Raw genomic sequence first — 19,886 nt, 5'->3', positions numbered from 1 at the left:
ACCACATACCGAAAACAAGCTTTAAGCTAAACGACCCGTACCCCGCAGCCAACTCATTCGGTGATAATGTGATACATTTCGTCTAGTATTCCTCTACGGTAGCTGATTAAAACATGAAACATCCAGCTCTCTGCGACAAATACTGTATACATTTGCTAGGGAAGACTCAGCGTGACAGTGTTCTCTTTCGAAGAAACTGGGCGTTCAGGAAATCTGGCCTCTCACGCCTTCGTCCGAGCCATTGCCCCTTTCTGGTGTCTTTCATTTTAAATAAGAACGCTACAAAGGATCATATTTTAAGACTGTGTACACTACGTCACCGTTCGTCTTAGGACAGCCGGAGGTGCGCAGGTGCGTTGGGAGAAGCGGTAGTGTTGCCAAGCCGTCTGCAGGCGTCCGTCACGTGTACAATTCTCTTTGACGTCGCACGAGTAACAGTCTCAGATAAATATTCTGCATAGTCTTGTTACTTGATTTCCTTGATTTTAAACACACGAGTCTCATAACGGATATACCCCGTTTCTATCCGTGTCGTACCCAAAAGCGGGGAGCAGAGCTGTCGAAGAATTCAAGATTTCAATTCTTCTTTCTTTCTTTCTTTCTTTCTTTCTTTCTTTCTTTCTTTCTTTCTTTCTCTATTTGCCTTAATTCCTTGATTTTGACTGCTAGATCCTATCAGAAAGCCATCTCTTAACAAGTCACGATGGTCGATGAAGCAGTGGAAGGTAACGGGTTCCAGTTTTCGTAACCTCGGCACTGAGTGGGATATGTCTGATCGTCTTATCCCCAGGAATTAACCTGGTCATGCTACCAATGTTTATTGTAGACTGAGTGAACCTCAGGGCCATATGTCTCTCCAGAAGTGGAAATATCGTTTCTAAAATTTCGACTTCCTGGCGGGAAATCGAATCCATGTCCTGACACCAAGACCATGACACCTAAAGACCCTGAAAACCATTTTCTTCTAAATCAGACTGTTAACAAACTAATAAACCGAGTACGCCTGTACTACGTCGGCTTAGTAGCCTCTAGTCCAATACATAATCTACAGCAAAAATGCCCATTTGTGAATAGTCTAACTTGGACAAAGTTGGTATGTAGGAACCATTATGTTGGTGTCAGACCCCTTAAAACAGTCATCATCAACTCTGTATCTGTCGCCACTGTAAAAATTGTATTACATGCAGGCTATTGCGGAAAGAATGTCAGACTGCACTCAGTTAATGGTGCTATTGCAGCAGAACTTAGGCAAGATAGCCGAGTGGCATAGTCACTGGCTTTTCACCGAAGCAGCCGCGTTCGAATTCCGGTCAGCGGTCAGTTCACGTGGAAGTTTTGAAATGATACGTCTTGTCCTTGTAGTTCGGATTACTTGACTAAGATGACGATATCATCAGATTTCTTGCAATAGAACTGTGGGGCAATGATCCTGCATATTATGAGTATTCTAAAGAGGTCAGCTATGAAATGCTGCGGATGATGGAAGAAGTAATGTAGCTGTGTTAGTTAAAAATGTTGCAAACTTTGGACTGGGAAGACTTGGGAGTAAGGGTACGAGATGCTCGACTTAAGTAGTAAGTTCCGAGCTGTCAGTGGAGAGATGGCGTGGATTGACGTTAGTAGACGAATAAGATTGAGCGGAGCTTTTAAAAGCAGATAAGATCATAATATGAAGATAAAGTTGGAATTCAAAAGGACGAATTGGAGCTAATATTCATTTGTAGGGCGATGAGTAAGGGATTGGAATAATTTATCAAAAATGAATGGGGAATCTGCTACCTGGGCATAGCTCTAAAGTAATGGGTGATGATTGATTGATGTTCGTAAGTTAAGAATGCAGAACAACAAAAAAAAATCAAGAATTGTCATACAAGTAACACAGGTAGGCAGAAACAGTGATGTGGTACAATTGACAGATTTTTTTTTTTTGCTATTTGCTTTACGTCGCACCGACACAGATATGTATTACGGCGACGATGGGATAGGAAAGGCCTATGAAATGGAAGGAAGCGGCCGTGGCCTTAATTAAGGTACAGCCTCGGAATTTGCCTGGTGTGAAAATGGGAAACTACGGAAAACCATCTTCAGGGCTGCCGACAGTGGGGCTCGAACCCATTATCTCCCGATTACTGGATACTGGCCGCACTTAAGCGACTGCAGCTATCGAGCTCGGTATTGACAGAATTGATAACCGAGATACAATGACATATCGAGTAGATATCACAGTTATTTAATAGCGTTCCTTAATCGTATGCAAATACAATGCAAGAATTATATAATGACAAATGTGCAAGAAATTCCTCGATTCTTATAATAAAACAAAGGTTATTTTCTATTTGCATTGTACTGTCTTCAAAAGAAATTGAAGGGTATATGAAAAGAAGCAGCTCATCAATAGTTGACTAACTTTTCAGTAGAAGAGTTTTGAACTTCAAAACGTTGTAGAAGCTGTTCTTTATCGATTTTAAGTCCAGAAATTCACAGATCTTGGTACATTCATTATAAATTTGTAACACATTTTCGTAATGGCATTTTCATTCAGTGCATACATAACTTTTGTCCACCTGGAATCAGTATATCTATCCAAATTATGATGGTAAAAAGTAATAATTTTTGACTTCTTCATTGTGATATTCATAGACAGACGCCCTTAAAGGTATCGGGTTTAGAACTAAACGAGGCCACGGAGCTAGTTACAAATAGAGGGTTGTGGAGGCGTTTAATAAATTTACAGAGATTTGCAGACTGAACGCTGAAAGGCGTAACAGTGTGTAATGAATATGTTGGGTAACGTGTTTCAACAAAATAATGTCCCACATCGAAGTTATTTTCTGCCAACTGCGAAAGACGTGTACCGATTCCTAAAAGATTCAGTAGGATTTACAGCACTCTGAGGCCTTCATTCAGGAAGTACGCGATCAGGTGAGGTTTAAAGAGAAATAATAATGAAAAGGAGCGCTCGAATGAGTATTGAGTTTAGTGGGTTCACTCTTTGCTATATTCAGTGTTTTTGTCTCTTTTTACACTTCAGGATGTAATAACGATCACAGTGTGCAAACACAGTCACTCATTGGGTTGTGGTATTTTGTCTTTGCGCATATTTTGTGGTGGGAACCGTGTATCGCATATCTGATTATTACATGTCTTTGTTCTTGTAGTTCTTTGGTCCAGTTTCGTTCGACCATAGCGTCACTGCCGTAGAATTCAAGGTCGTTTCCTTAGCAGTTTCTTCTGAAGTGCTTGGAATGGCTTGGTAGATGGCAGCGGTAGATTGATTCGTAGATCTTCCATGAAATACGTTTCCTGGGCCAGACGTAGGCGAGTCTGGAAAGAGTCGATTTACTCACTCTTAGCGTCTTCTCGAGGAGTCTTGCTTTGATTTTTTCTATCTTCTCCAGGTCACTAATTGTCAGGTTGTTCCACAACCTGAAGGTGACGATCCAGCTCTTCGTAGAAGTAGCAGATTTATTGTGTACTAAAAAGAGGAAAGCTTCGGAAACATGCGGAACAATCTTATCGGATATCAAAGTAAGATTTCTGTTTACGGGGCATTTGGTTGCAGTAAACCGTTTTGGTTTACAGCAGTCCGACAGTTAAAAGAACAGTTTCCCCGATAAGTACCTCACTGAAATGGCTTGTTCTTAGAATGTTCTTAGAACAACAGAATTTAGAGTGAGCTTCAAGTGTGCTACGCTAGTTCAGAATTACTGTAATATCTACTTCTGATCTTTGATGATGAACTGTGTGATTGATTTCAAGAAACTGTTAAACTTTTGAAATTATTAATCACCGTGCCGGTGTTGGCTTCCGAAGCTAAGCGCGTTTTTGAACGATGAAACGTGTAAAAACCTTATTTAAAATTCCGTGACAAAAGAAAGACTGAGAATTGTAGGTATACTGAATGAAAATGAATGAAAACCTACAACCTGTTCTCCAGTCATTGACCGGGTCAGGGATGCAATGAATGAAGCAGATATAGGCTATTAGTACGATGGGGTCCCCACTCTCAAAGTGATTTAGTAATGCCTGATAGATGCTATGAAATGAGAATGGAGAGTGTTGCTGGAATGAAAGGTGACAGGGAAAACCTGAGTACCCGGAGAAAAACTTGTCCCGCCTCCGCTTTGTCCAGTACAAATCTCACATGGAACGACCTGGATTTGAACCACGGTATCCAGCGGTGAGAGGCCGACGCGCTGCCGTCTGAGCCACGGAGGCTGTTTGTAGGTATACTACCATGCGAAAAAAAATTCGTCAACAGATTAGAAAACTTCAACGAGAAAGTGATTGACATTTTTGAGAGCAAGAAAGAATGCAGAATAGACTTCGTGTATCGCCGCTTCTAAATGTCTCGTCTCACTTTTTGGATTATTGAAGTGCAACATTTTCTTAAACTTACGAGCTGCGTTTTTCATTATTTCGATAAAGACGAATGAACACACATCTCGTTTATAGAAGATTCCAAGATTCATCATCTATTCGTAAAAAAATAAATGCAGCAGTGAATCGGTTCGTGGCAGATTTTGGTACCAGTTGCGATAAATTTCGCGAAACCCCCATCGAAAGTTTCTCGAGTAACGATGCAGTACTTGTTTTATTTTGTGTGGAACGTTGATACTAGGACCATAAGTTGGCCAGAGAGAAGGCGTCACCTTCTAGCAGGCCCACTCCTCCCCTTCGGGTAGGGGAATGAAAACCTTTCCTAGGTCCTAAAGTTACAGGCCTAAATTAGTTTTTCTCGGATTTTTTCTGGTATGTGTTTTTGATGTCCCATATCTTTCATTCTTTTCATAATGGCCATACTGTCCGAAATAGCTTACCTTCGCCACTGGTTCATACAGTTACGATCCCCAGGGATGCAGCAATTGCTGTTTCCTATACCATCACGGCGGCGGCAGATATTCCATGGGTGCACTCTCCCAATTTGAAAAAAAGTCACAGTAACGACGAATACAGTATATAAAAGACTAAGTGAGATGGCCGTGCACTGAAGGTCGCGGAGCTGTGAGCTTGCATTCGGGAGATAGTGGGTTCGAACCCCACTGTTGGCAGCCCTGAAGATGGTTTACCGTGGCTTCCCATTTTCACATCAGTAAAATACTAGCGCTGTGCCTTAATTAAGGACAAGGCCGCTTCCTTCCCACTCCTAACCCTTTCTTCCTATCCCATCGCCGTCATTAGACCTATCTATGCCGGTGCGACGTAAAGCAAAATTTAAATTAAAAACTAAAAATGTAAAAAAGAAAAAGAAAAAAGAGAGAGAGTAGATAGAAGCTCATTGTGCAGTGAACTCGGAGAAGTAGAGGAGGAAGGATGGTGAATGTCACAGAGTAGTCTAATTTCAAAATAGCGCGATCACGTGCGCGGCGACTGGTAGACCGCCTGGCAACACTCTGTTCACCAAAGCGCCTTCGCTAACTCTTTATCCCTGTCTATTTTTCTTCGAGTATATAAAATTTTGTTTTACCAGCGTTAGTAAGTCTACTAAAGGAATATTTTGAAAATACTCTTGCCATTTATAAACGGAGTTGAATGCAGTCCGGCTCCTTAGCTGAGTAGCCAGTGTGGCACTGTAGTGGCCTTCGGTTTATGAGGTTTCAGGTTTGATTCCCGGTAGGATATGGAATTTTAGCCCAGTTTGGTTAATTCCTCCAGCTTGACAACATTTCAGTTTTACATAAAACAGCAGAATAAAAATTATGGTGTGGATATCTTGTATTCGAGAAATGCTTGTCCATTACAGCAAGTTTGATTTGAGGCGAGACGGACGATCGGGAATTGGCAAGTGCGGACAGATACACGGATATGAAACATATTTTCCAATTTTTTTAAAATTATAGAAGTTGACGATGCCACATTTTTGTAATTCGTGGAAATACAGTATGCGGCTTAATTTAATGAGTCAGTTTTTGATAATTAATATTTGATACAAAAACCAAAGCCGGGCATTTAAAAACTGTAGGTATATATCTCCCTCAGTGCACCTTCACTGCATTGTCCTACACCCCCTGTGGGTGGGGGGCGGAGACGAAGAAAACACCCACAGTATCCCCCGCCTGTCGTAAGAAGCGACTAAACGGGCGACTAAGGGCTGATCAAATTAGAACCATGAGACTACTTGTGATTAGTACCACCACGCGGAGAACACCATGGGTCGCTTTTACTTGCGCGTAGTACCACCATGTTAGGTACCAAATAGGTTTGTGTTTAGTAGCAATAGTGTGTTACTGTCTTCTACAGTACCATTGATTCGTACCCGTATATGAGCAACATCATGCGATGAGCGACACCATGGTTCTGCCTTGCGTATGCTTAATACCCACAATGTGAGGAACACCACAGGTTTGCGTTGCCTGTAAATAGCGCCGCAGTGTGCGAAATACCATAGCTCTGTGTTACATGTGCGAATTTTATTACCTGTGAGTAATACTATAATGTGTGGAATACCACGAATCTACGCTAGTTTTGATTAGTACTGCGACATGACAAATAGCATGGTTCTATTTTCCTAGCGATAAGTACCATTATGAGGGGCCAATGACCTGGATTTTGGACCCGTTTCGTCTACAAGCATCATCGATTCAGTATTATGCTTTAGAAGCAGTCCCTTGGTCAGTAATACTATTGTTTAACGCTAATTTCTAGGAATGTGGAGCATTGCGGGTCGGATCCACTGATTGTTTTAACTTCATATCCATCCATTCATTCTTCGTCCTCAGGTTTTCGAATTTACTCAGTGGAGGATTTTTTTTAAATTGTCATAACATTTCGTCTCATTTCATGCCATTAGAGGCCGATGACCTAGATGTTAGGCCCCTTTAAACAACAAGCATCATCATCATCATCATCATCATCACCATCACATTGTACTACAAAGGAGGCTTGCATTGGTGTGTCACCGAAAATATGTGGCAATCCGACGACGAGCCCAATGCCACACTGTGGCGAAACGCTGGTAGTTTAACGATTGGAAAGGCCTAAAGAGATTTTTGTAATTAACAAATTTCGTTAGTGTAGTACAGATACAGGAATCTGAGCCTAACTGATGATACTCTGTAGGGTATATTCCTTCAGATGATTGTAAGCCTGCTATTCTACAGACGATTCCTTTGGACTTTTCACACCGTAGATGGCATTCAGGACTGGTGATCAAGGATGATCATTTTTCTACGACGAGTGATGATCATTCAGGTAGGCGTCGTCCTTGCTGAAGCCATCGATTATAGAGCAAGACCTTTGTACTATATGCGTGCCGGCTATAACCTCCATAAATGCAGCACGATTTCAGAAGGTGGTTTCGATCGGCGACATTGCCAGATGTGTTGTACATCAGAGGCTGTAGAGGACTGATAAATTCATGGCTTATTATTTTCCTTATTCTTTATTTTTCCCCAGATCTACAGTATTTCTACCTTATTGATCCATTAATGGAGAAAAAATAATAGTGCCCAACCTAGACAGGCATTATCTAAGATACACATAGAACAGATTCACATAAAAATAACTAAAATAGCATTAAATGAATTGCTGTCAATTGGCCCACGGGCATCTCCCTCTTGGAGAATCATGGCTTATTATCGTAACTTAAAAAGGCAAGCAAAGATACGAGGCAACGACGGCGTTCAGGGATCAGAGGCGGGGACGGGTTGACAGCACACTAGGCATTCTTCCCTCTTTCTCCATGAACTAGCTGAACCACCACATAGTTATCCCTGGTGAAGTGGGCGTGGAGCACGTCTCTTTCTAACTCCACCGAACGCTACAGGAGGGATAGAAAAAGCCAATTCTTTTGTCATTGAAAGATATATATATATATTTTACAAATTTTCTTTACGTCGCATGGACAGAGATAAGTCTTATGGCGACGATGGGATAGGATAGGTTTAGGAGTGGGAAGGAAGCGGCCGTGGTCTTAAATAAGATACAGCCCCAGCATTTGCCTGGTGTGAAAATGGAAAACCATTTTCAGGGCTGACGACAGTGGGATTCGAACCCACTGTCTCCCGGATGCAAGCTCAGAGGTGCGCGCCTCTAACCGCACGGCCAACTCGCCCGGTAGAGAGATCTTTCTTCGACGCTTCCATGCGAAATATTTCAGAGTAGATCTCTGACCAGTTATGTTAGTACATCTAAGATTTCACATCTAAGTATTCTCATTCTTACGAGTCAGTATTTTTCCGACGGCACTGTCGCATAGTGTTTTCTTCAGGCGCAAGGACGTTATTCTCCAGATATAGTATTAAGATGTATTATGAATGATGTCTTGTTTTTACCGCACAGTTGATACTGTAGTAAAAGTAAAGCGTAAAAATTGTCCATTGCAACTGTTAGGGAATTCACGTTAGGCTACATAGATAATAGTTGAATACACCCTTTACATAACGTTGGTTTCAGAAAAAGCATTCGGTCGTAAAACAGAGTTAAGTCCAGATGAGCGACTCAGGTCTCATCCGTGACCCTTCCAGGGTGCGACGAAAGAAAAGAAGAAAAAGAAGAAATAATTCATAATCCCCTGGATATCGTACGGAGTCGGATTGGTAAACGGGCAGGAAAAAATTGAAATTGAAGTTCAAGGTAACTTTCTTCGAAATGTATTGAAAAACAGGTGACAAATTTTGAGTGAAGAAATAGTACTTTATTCTTTCACTGCAGTCTGTAGACCACGAGTACATCAAATTTGAATGTTTAAAATAGCTGTTTCAACCAACATTTCACTAGATACACACCAAATGAAAATAGCATTTTTACCGAATAAAGGGAGAGTACAAGTGCTTTCTTACCTTATCTCTCTCATACGACTTGCAAGGTGATCAGAGATCCACTCCGCGGCCAAAAATATGCCTGGCACTTATCTTGAGCGTAGTGATTTTCTTGAATTTCATTTTTATCTTCATGTTATGATCTTTCTTACCTTTGAAGGCTCCACTCAGGCTTATTCTTGTACTAATGTCATTCCACGCCATCTTTCCACTGACTGCTCGGAACATATCACTAAGTCGAACAGCTCGTCTCCTTACTTCTAAGTCTTTACTTTCAAGGCCTTTTTATTTGTAGCCGCTCACAATCCTGTAACTAATTTATTACTCTATACAGTATAACAGATACTAAGTTAACCTGGTATACTCACACACAAAAGTTGCGTAGAAGACTGTCTAGAGGGTTATTTTCACTTCGAAGACTGGAAGAGTCAGTTGGTAGTAATCAGATGTTGTGAACATACTATGCTTTAAACTATTCACATTTAACACATGGTACCATATTATGGGGAAATTGGACAGGCGCACAATATGTTTAAGTGGGAAAAGAAGGCAATAAGATGTATAAAAGGAAAGACCAATAAGGAGTCATGCAGGCCTATGTTTCAAGAACTTGCTATTATGACTCTTCCATCACTATACAGAGTGAAGCGAAATTCGCGCACTCGGGCGTCGCAGCGCGACTCCCCGCATGCCAGCAATAAAAAAATGTCTCTCACAAAAGATCGTCCTGCGAGTATATCCGGCAGAAAAAGAACGTTGAAGAGTGGCAATCTGGCAACACTGTAACCACGTGTAGGGTAACTACCTCTGTCGGGACGTGTTAGTCGTGCTGTACAGTTAGTGCAGTGGATAGAGTTTTGGGTTAGCATGCAGGAGGTCGAGGGTTCGATCCTGGGTGGAGGCGCTGTTTTATTTGCTAATTTCCATTGAACATTACATACTGTAATACAGTAAGACACTGTTTCTTAGGTCACATGTATCCTACATTTACAAAATGTTGTAACGCATCTAGTAGATAAAGTGGGGCGAATAAATTCACGCCCACGACGTGGAAAGGACGTATTTCAAAACTGACCAATGAAAACTAATGTTCGTCCATTTCTAGGATCGTAGTATATAAGTGCAAATGGTTTCTAGAGGACCCGCTGCAATCGCTGTTGACGATTAAGATACCATACCACCTGGACTACATTTACGAAATAAAAAACATACGCCTCAACCCAGGATCGACCCCTCGACCTCCTGCACTTTCATGTAAACATCAACAATAATTCAAATCACTGCCAGACCTTGAGCAATAAAACAACGCAGCAGTGGCATTCCGGACCTGCAGCCTATTATTCATGTTTCACTCTGACAAGTCCATCTGAAACCCGGGCAGGAATGTAAATTACTTGAAGCTCTCCTCCTTTGTCATTGCTCTAAGTAGCTCGAGCGTACATCACTCCTATACTTCTTGGAGAGGGTGTGTTTCCAATAGGTAGCCAATAGGACAATATTCACTTAAGCAGTGTAAAACCGACAAATTTGTCCAGTCAAAACTTAGCCCTGAGAGAGGAAGGTTCCACTAATAAAGCAATAAATCAGGACAAATCGGGCCTCGTCTGGCCTTTCTTAAGAAAACAACAGTCTCTCGTAAACTGCTCAGCTGATTGGAATAACGTTCTAATGTTTATCATTCTCGTTATAACAGCAAAATTCTAACAAAAAGATCTTAAATTTACATTTTTCTGGGGGAGGGGGTAATTAAATTACAGGGGAAATGCATAACCCTCCCCCCCCCCCCGCGAAATACTGCCTGAAATAAAGACTAGTAGTTAATCCCTATGTTCCTCCTCCCCCCCCCCCTCATCACTATTTCTTTCTGATTTCGCACCCTGGTCTAGAATATTATTTTGTGTATCACTGTACCCTCACAAACAGTCAACACTGCAGTTGCCAAACGTTTCCAATTGGCGTGGAATCAAGGAGAGTGAGTCCATTCCATTCACGTACTTACGCACTTTTCGAGTGATGAAAATAGCATTGACACAGTGTCTTGCTTGTGGAAGGTTAACACACGAACACACCGAAAGTAGTTTTCCATGTTAGCCACACTTCGTTCATTATACATAGAATGACATAATAATAATAATAATAATAATAATAATAATAATAATAATAGGCCCTACTAATAACAATAATAATATGTGTATGTAACTGCGTGGTATTGTGGTGGAGAATAGTGTTGTGTGTGGTGTATGAGTTGCAGGAATGTTGGGGACAGCACAAATAGCCTGTCCCCGAGCCAAGGGAATTAACCATTTAAGGTTAAAATCTCCGACGCGGCCGGGAATCGAACCAGGGATACTCTGGACCAAAGGCCAGCACGCGAACCATTTAGCCATGGAGCCGGACATAATAATAATAATAATAATAATAATAATAATAATAATAATAATAATAATAATAATAATTGTATGACATCGGCTACTGTGTGCAAGTATTTCATTTGACACCATTTAGGCTGCCTGCGCTTCAGTTTTACTCCGCCAGAAGCCAGAGTAAAACAGATTTCCGTTGGGTGACCTAAACCTGAGTTTTATTAATTTCGTCGGCTAAACGCCAGCATACGCCGACATTATACGACAGTGCGAAGTGGCCTTTATTTTTTGCTCTTAAAAATCCAGTTACGTTTACCGGGTTTGAACCCGCGATGTTGGAATCCGAAACCTCTGTCTTACAGGAAGGGTTACATGAATGCGTATATACTGAGCGAGTTGGCCGTGCGTTTAGGGTCGCATAGCTGTGAGCTTGCATTCGGGAGATGGAAGATTTGAATGACACTGTCGGAAGCCCCGAAGATGGTTTTAGTGGTTTCCCATTTTCACACCAAACAAATGCTGAGGCTGCACCTTAAGGCCACGGCCGCTTCATTCCCTATCTTAGCACTTTCCCATCGCTGCGTCGCCTAAAACCTTCAATGCGTTAGTGCGCCGTTAAACTACAAGCAAAATATATGTACTGTAGCCTATATGTGATTTATGCTTAGGGTTGTAATTTTCTGGTATTAAGAATAAACGCGAAATGTGTTAGAAACGTAATTTAATGCATACAAAGTCCAAATCCCTTTAAGAAAACCCCTATTGTGCAATATACATATCTGCGAATTATCGCGAAATCGATTCGTGAAATTATCCCTTAATCACGATACTTTCAATGAAAAACCACATCCGTCGATATTACGAGCTAATTGAGTCGAGTAGAAAACTAAATTTTTTCTTTTGAAAATATACGTCAATTTTGTGCATATTTGATCAAAATTTTGTCAAATATATTCTCGCTACCGTAAGTAACGACAGGCAGCAAATGCTAAAAGTAGGTTCCAGCTAGCGGCAACAAAATCTATTGCAATGTTCACCCTGCAAGTACACTCTTCAGAGCCACTGCAGAACCTTACCTTCCTTTTATTTTTGGAAACACGGTTGAATACAGTCTGTTAGAGAAAGTTAAAGGTTTGCCGGAACTAGATGGTATTGTAAAACAGGACTTGGATATCAGGTACTTCAGAAATTAGCGAAAGTACGTGTCGGAGAAACTAGCGTGCTGGTAACTGCGTGAACAGTATTCTGACGGGCATGGCTGGAATTTGAGCATAGTTTCTCGTCGAAGTCCCTGTATCTTCTATAGTTTCCAGTGTCAGATGTCCATAGTGGAAGAATATTTTCTGAATATAAAAACACTTTATTTGATCATAGGTTATCGTTATCTGGCGCAAGTGTCGAAACCATTCTTTGCCCGCGTATGGATGAAAATGAGTAAGACTTTATTGAAAGCTCATGATTAGTTCTTTAGCTTCATTAACATGTTTTAAAATTTGAATTTTGGATATTGTAATACAAATTTCATTGTAGCGGATCTGGACATAGGCCTACTTTTCTCTTGTCTGTGAACATACCTTCGGCTGCCTCCGCTAGCCTCTAAGGTTCATATCATGATGCTTGTATGTAACTACTTACAGTATATTCTGGATCTGCTAAAGTTAAATTTTAATTTTTTTTTCACGGTGCGAAATATACACCAAATTGCCTGCTTGTTCATGAAATATTTACCGAAATTAAACAATTTTAAGCACAGAAATAAAGGGGGAAATCTATTTAAATATAGTTCTCGGATATTTATCCCTTTTAGATCAACTCAAGACCGTATTCATGGTTCTTAGCTTTCGTGTCTGTTCGTTTGTCTGTTCCACCATCGCGATGAAACGGTTGGATATATCTCGACCAAACCTCATTATTTAGAGTATACTCATCTAGGAGCATGTTTTGATATGCATGTGATTCAAAAATCACGGAATATACTGTTTTTTTGTTTTTGTTTTTTTGAGATCAGAGGAGTTATTTGATATTTTCTCACACACTATTGATTTTCTGTGAAATCTGTTGACTGTTCATTTTAAATACTTTTTGTTATCTACATCATTTTGCTTACTCTTCAAATGACGGAGAAAATTATAATTTTCTACAGGTTTCATGCTCCGCGTTTAGTGACGGACATCCTCGCAGACCGATAACGAACCTACCAGTCAATGTCTCTGGCGCTTGCCAGCAGGGAAACAACGTAATGCCAACTTCGGCATCATTCCTGTAAACTCGTGGTTGTTCGTTGGGGAGAAGGAGAGAGAGACGTCAAGCTGCCATTATGCGAGATATTTGTGGAATACCGTTTGAGGTTACAATCACCTAACCGTGGCTCATAATATTTCCCAGTACCGTGGAGTATAGCCTTTTATTTCGCACCGTACGGTGTTTATCATTTGCTATAATTTTTTACTGTATTTCTCTTCTACTTTCGTTTTCTGCTTTAATTTATTGCCTCTACCTTGCCTCCTTAGGCTTACGTAATAACATCCATAACCCTTCTTATCTGAATACCTAAGAATCCCTGTGCCTAAATTTCTCCTCTGTTACCGCTTTCTTAAATCCGTAATTCATATCATCAGAATTTAGTGAGGGACATCTCGTTTTTCCAATACATCCACATGGTATTTACATATTGGTCCTATCCGGCTGTCCTCAGTTATTATCCTATCTTCAATTAATGTCAACTTTATTAACTGTCTTACTTTATTCCTTAACTAGCTGATGTACCCGTGCTTCGCTACGGAATTCTAAATTGTATACAGAATTCTAGGTTAGGTAGTATACATGTTGTGAGAAAGATTGTATTAAATTGCATAGCACTTAACGCTACCCTAGAAACGCGACGGGGAAGTCACCAAACGTCTTTCCTTTCTTTCTATTTGCTTTACGTCGCACCGACACAGATATGTCTTATGGCGACGATGGGATAGGAAAGGCCTAGGAAGTGGAAGGAAGCGCCCGTGGCCTTAATGAAGGTACAGCCCCGGCATTTGCCTGGTGTGAAAATGGGAACCACGGAAAACCATCTTCAGGGCTGCCAACAGTGGGGCTCGAACCCACTATCTCCCGAAAATAAGTTACAAGATTGTGAGCAACTGCAACGTGACCTCGAAAATGTTGTGAGATGGACAGCAGGCAATGGTATGTTGATAAACGGGGTTAAGTCAGGTTGTGAGTTTCACAAATAGGAAAAGTCCTCTCAGTTTTAATTACTGCGTTGATGGGGTGAAAGTTCCTTTTGGGGATCATTGTAAGTATCTAGGTGTTAATATAAGGAAAGATCTTCATTGGGGTAATCACATAAATGGGATTGTAAATGAAGGGTACAGATCTCTGCACGTGGTTATGAGGGTGTTTAGGGGTTGTAGTAAGGATGTAAAGGAGAGAGCATATAAGTCTCTGGTAAGACCCCAACTAGAGTATGGTTCCAGTGTATGGGACCCTCACCAGGATTACCTGATTCAAGAACTGGAAAAAATCCAAAGAAAAGCAGCTCGATTTGTTCTGGGTGATTTCCGACAAAAGAGTAGCGTTACAAAAATGTTGCTAAGTTTGGGTTGGGAAGAATTGAGATAAAGAAGAAGAGCTGCTCGACTAAGTGGTATGTTCCGAGCTGTCAGCGGAGAGATGGCGTGGAATGACATTAGTAGACGAATAAGTTTGAGTGGCGTTTATAAAAGTAGGAAAGATCACAATATGAAGATAAAGTTGGAATTCAAGAGGACAAACTGAGGCAAACATTCATTTATAGGAAGGGGAGTTAGGGATTGGAATAACTTACCAAGCGAGATGTTCAATAAATTTCCAATTTCTTTGAAATCATTTAGGAAAAGGCTAGGAAAGCAACAGATAGGGAATCTGCCACCTGGGCGACTGCCCTAAATGCAAATCAGTATTGATTGATTGATTGATTGATTGATTGATTGATTGATTGATTGATTGATTGATTACTGGATACTGGCCGCACGTAAGCGACTGCAGCTATCGAGATCGGTGCCATCTTTCCTCTTATGAAGACTGGGTTAGGGAATTTTCTTTGTAATGGTAGGCCCCCTTGCCTACATCAGTCACAAACAGGTTGGGGAGTTTTCATTATAATGGCAGATACTCTTCATCTACCTTTTCACATCCTCAGAAAGACTGTCGTAGTAGTTTTCCCAAATTAAATGAACTTAGGTCATTACAATGACGTCAGTAGGAATGGCGCGTTTAAAAGCAATGCTTTCATACGACATACTCGATCAAATGAAAAACCACACATTTTCTCACTTTTAACGAATAGTAGGCTACTACGCTGCCGATCTAACAGTCCAATGTTCCAGAGCTGGAATGACCAAGCCGCAGACAGCCGTGATCCGTGTGAACACACTTCGTCTTATTTCGGCCGGCTGGGGGTGTGGAATAGTGAAGACTCCCAGGCAAAAACTATGCCCTGTTACTAATGTGTTTACCTGGCGAGTTGGCCGTGCGCGTAGAGGCGCGCGGCTGTGAGCTTGCATCCGGGAGATAGTAGGTTCGAATCCCACTATCGGCAGCCCTGAAGATGGTGTTCCGTGGTTTCCCGTTTTCACACCAGGCAAATGCTGGGGCTGTACCTTAATTAAGGCCACGGCCGCTTCCTTCCAACTCCTAGGCCTTTCCTATCCCATCGTCGCTATAAGACCTATCTGTGTCTGTGCGACGTAAAGCTCCTAGAAAAAAAAACTAATGTGTTTTCTAGGATTACCCAATGAGTCGGAAAATCTCAGTTCAGTACACTGGCGGAGGAAAAATCTATCTGACTTGGAGGCAAATTTTTCCTCCAAGCCAGAGGAAAAACCCCGTCTTCACTGCTAATTTGGAATAAAATGAATGTAGAATTTAATAAAAGTTAAGTGGAAGCTTTTCTTAAGAAATGGCTCTTTCATGGGTTGAATTTTGAGTTATTTAATCAATTGTGGTGCTATAATTTGGAATAGGCCTAAATTGTCATTCTAGACCAGGTCATACTACTGCTACTAATACTACTACTACTACTGCTACTACTACTGCTACTACTACTAAGTGAGCCTCTGCCTTATGTGTGCACACTGCTCATTCAATATAGCGCGTCAGAGTAGGGTTTGAATAGCTGGAATACTATGATGAACCAGTCTGTTACGTACCGGCAGTATCAGAAAATGCATGAACCAGAGGAATGCCATGCTAAAGAAGAAAGTTTTCTAACTCCCCAGCTATTTCCCGCCAATATTCAGTCAGACTGTTATACTCGGTACGCACCAGTAATCCCATCTGAGTTGAGCGGCAGCATAAGAGACAAAGAACATCACAACAAACAATGGTCAATGTAATGTTATTGTTGATCAATGTTATGCGCTTTCATTATTGTAGGCCTTCACATTTAGTTTTCTTCTAACTCTGAAATACCATCTTATCATAGTCGGTACGGTAAAACTGAATAAAATATAAATGGTCGGAAGTTGTATTCTCTGTAACTTTTGTTATGTAGTAGCCTACTTTTCGATAGGTCCAAGACATTGGTATTTAAAAATTAAATGTTAGGTGCCTTCCCCTAAACTACAATTTCATCCAGGGTGAATAAAATTGTTTATAACTTACACCATAGTTTCTTACTCCCCCACTCTATATACCGACTTTCATTCAATTCTGTTAACCAGTTTTTCTCGTGGCTCGGTGTTGATATGAACTTGGCAAAAAAAATACAGATTCATTCATATCTGTGTTATCAAAGCCGGTACGATAACAATGTATGACATAAATGATCGGAAATCTAATTCTATATAACATTCGTTATATAGTATGTATCGATAGGACCACTAATAATATAAATATTTGAGAAATTTTAGACCTTCCCCTAAACTACCATTTCACTCAGCGCGAGTAAAATGATTTATAGCCTAGATTGTAGCGGCTCATCCCCCGACTTCACATACCGATTTTCATAAAATTATCTTCAGCCGTTTTCTCGTGATGCGTGTACATACAGACAGACAGACAGACAGACAGACAGACAGACAGACAGACAGACAGACAGACAGACAGAAATTACGGAAAAGTAAAAAGTGCATTTCCTTGTTACTATGGACATGCCCGATACAGAAATACCATTCTTTTCAAATTCTGAGCAATGTACAGACAAAACTCTTATTTTATAGTATATAGATTTCTCCGTATGCATGCGAGTGCCAATCCCGAAACCTGGACTCCCTTTCCTTTGAGTGATACTATGCGCTATTTCTTTCGTGTATTTTTTCCTTCTCAGCCTATGATTTCGCCGATTAAGTCCCATAACGTACCGTTAACTGAAACTTATTTAGAGTCTGTTGGTAGGTTGTGACATACTATGTTAGCTAAAAAGTGAACTGTCCTTGGAAAATCATCGTTCAAAGTCTAAAGACATCAGTCCACGTCTAGGGCGTGTGAGAATGCTTCTGAACGTGAGGCCAATTTAAATGTTGTCAGATTTCAAAAGACATTTGGGGAATGATGCTGATAGCAGGTCAGGTTCAGCTCGCAGAGAGGACGTCATTGAGAACCTAGGGCGTCAGAGGCTAGTTTTAATAATGTTGATTTAGTCCCAAGGTTTCCGAAGACCTCGAGAAGCAGGATAGTTTGTGCCGCAAGAGTTCATTCGTGTACAGGTAGATCTACCGACACGAGCTTTGCAGATTTCCAGCTTCCCACGAGTGACCTGTCTTCACATACCATCGAACTGAGACAGGATCAAACCCACTACCAGTTTTGAAATTTGGGGCTCAGCATAAGAACACGAGTGTAAGCATTTCTTTCATCCACTGGGGTATATGTTTCCAAAGCAATTACCAATTACCTATAGTTTTCATGGGCTTAACAGTTTCGTAAAAGTCTTAATTTTTAACGCCTCCCCCTCCAAATCAAGATCGCGGACACAATCTGACAGACGAGCTAGAAAATTTAAATTTAGAAAAATTATAACTTTTAGCCTGTAACCGACGGAAAAATTCCAAGATGTTGAAATGTTTAACATTTTAGCACTGAAAAATATGAAAATATACAGACTTTCGTTTCGAAGTAATTGGTGGCTAAACGGCAAGTCATATGACAAAGCAGATAACATAATCGGTGCGCCATTTGGAGTGATCTACAACTTTGGTCCTATGACTTTTTGTCGCATCTCGGCCCCTTATACGTTAGGTAGAGCTGCATTTCTCGATTGCAGGTAAATTTTGTAATTTTTGCACGTATATTTTGTAGTTTGACACACATATAGGAAAGATAGAATCATGAAATTCGACTCGGACATTGGCACAAACAGTGGCCATAATGATTCTAGCTGTCACATAATCATGCGATAAATAAAGCAGTATGTGAAAACTGTACCCAAATTTCACCCTGTTCAAAATTTCGAACTCAATCTAACGCAGAAATAGAAGAGATACCAGAAAATATCATAGGAACAACAAAAAATGGCGTCTGATGGCGCTTTCCATTTATCGACGTAACGTGCCGTTTAGTAGCAGTTAATCTGAAAATAGTCTGCTCACAAATATAGCCCATACTACAGCGATTCCGGAAAGTTGTTTTCGAGCACTTTATTTTCAAATGAAACAATGCTAATTAACATGAAGAAAATGAAAGTAGAGACGATTAGAATCACAATGGCTTATATGACCTTAGTGCAAATAGTTAATGCGGTGTCGTAATTTATATCTGGAAATGCTGACTGCTCTGTTTGACCGGCCATTATTAATGTGTGTGTGTGTGTGTGTGTGTGTGTGTGTGTGTGTGTGTGTGTGTGGCCCGTCGGCCGTAGCGATGTGTACGTTAATGTTTTGCGTCCTGTAATACATTGCCACTTCCTAATTAGTACTTTGTTGTGTTGCATTAAAGGAGATGTACGGGGTAGCCGAGAGACACTAATATTTACAAATTCGGAAAAAGCAGACATGATCCTAGTGTATGGTGAGTGTAGAAAGAATGCTGTGCTTTCGTGCGATGTGTACACTGAGAGATATCGTGATAAACGTTATCTATCTCGACATTTGTGTGAAATTGAAAGCGTAACACATCGAAAACATTTCGGAAGCAAACGAGTGGTAGTGGTGGTGGCGGTGGCGGCGGTGATTGTTTTAAGAGGAATTGCAACTGGGCAACCATTCTCTATAGCGAGTGACTGGAGAAGAGGGTGAAATTAATGGTCCAGCAGCTATTGCTTTAGATTTCCACACTAGCTCCCGGGCTATCGCGAGGTGACGTGGCATTGTCAGGTAAGTGTACTACGTATTCTGCATCGTCATAGGTTCTATCCATGTCATGGCTCTCTCCATCAAGAGCTACATGGAAACGATTTTTAGAATCATGCCAATTTTTTGTGAGTGGGTATTAAGATATGATATACCGGAGTTCACAAATCATGGCTAAATGATGATAATGATGATGATAATGATGATGATGCTTGCTTGCTTGTTGTTTAAAGGAGCCAACATCTAAGGTCATCGGCCATATGAACCTTAGAAAACATGTGCTATTGGTCAGCAAACAATCCCCAGTGGCATCGCCAAGTGAAACGTCAAGATTCATGGAGTGTAAACGTGTGGTGCGGAATAATCTCATAGGCCTGTTTTTCATAGACGAGTCGCTGAGTACCTAACACAGGAACTTTCACCGATGCTAGAGACCATTTTGTTGCACATGAGGTGGAAAATATGAGATCGACATGATGGATGCCCAGCTATTAGTGCAAGAT

The 19,886-nt window shown here is 40.9% G+C and overlaps 1 protein-coding gene across 2 annotated transcripts in view; it reads left to right on the top strand.

Annotated features, from left to right (window-relative positions):
* The window catches only part of plx (PTB_TBC1D1_like and TBC domain-containing protein plx), a 624,596-nt gene that overhangs the window by 369,521 nt on the left and 235,189 nt on the right, over positions 1 to 19,886 (top strand). The window lies entirely within an intron of this gene.

The sequence above is a fragment of the Anabrus simplex genome, chromosome 1 (genome assembly GCF_040414725.1).
Source record: "Anabrus simplex isolate iqAnaSimp1 chromosome 1, ASM4041472v1, whole genome shotgun sequence".
Lineage (NCBI taxonomy): Eukaryota > Metazoa > Arthropoda > Insecta > Orthoptera > Tettigoniidae > Anabrus > Anabrus simplex.
The sequence above is the reverse complement of the archived record's forward strand: the minus strand, read 5'-3'. Positions and strand labels throughout refer to the sequence as shown.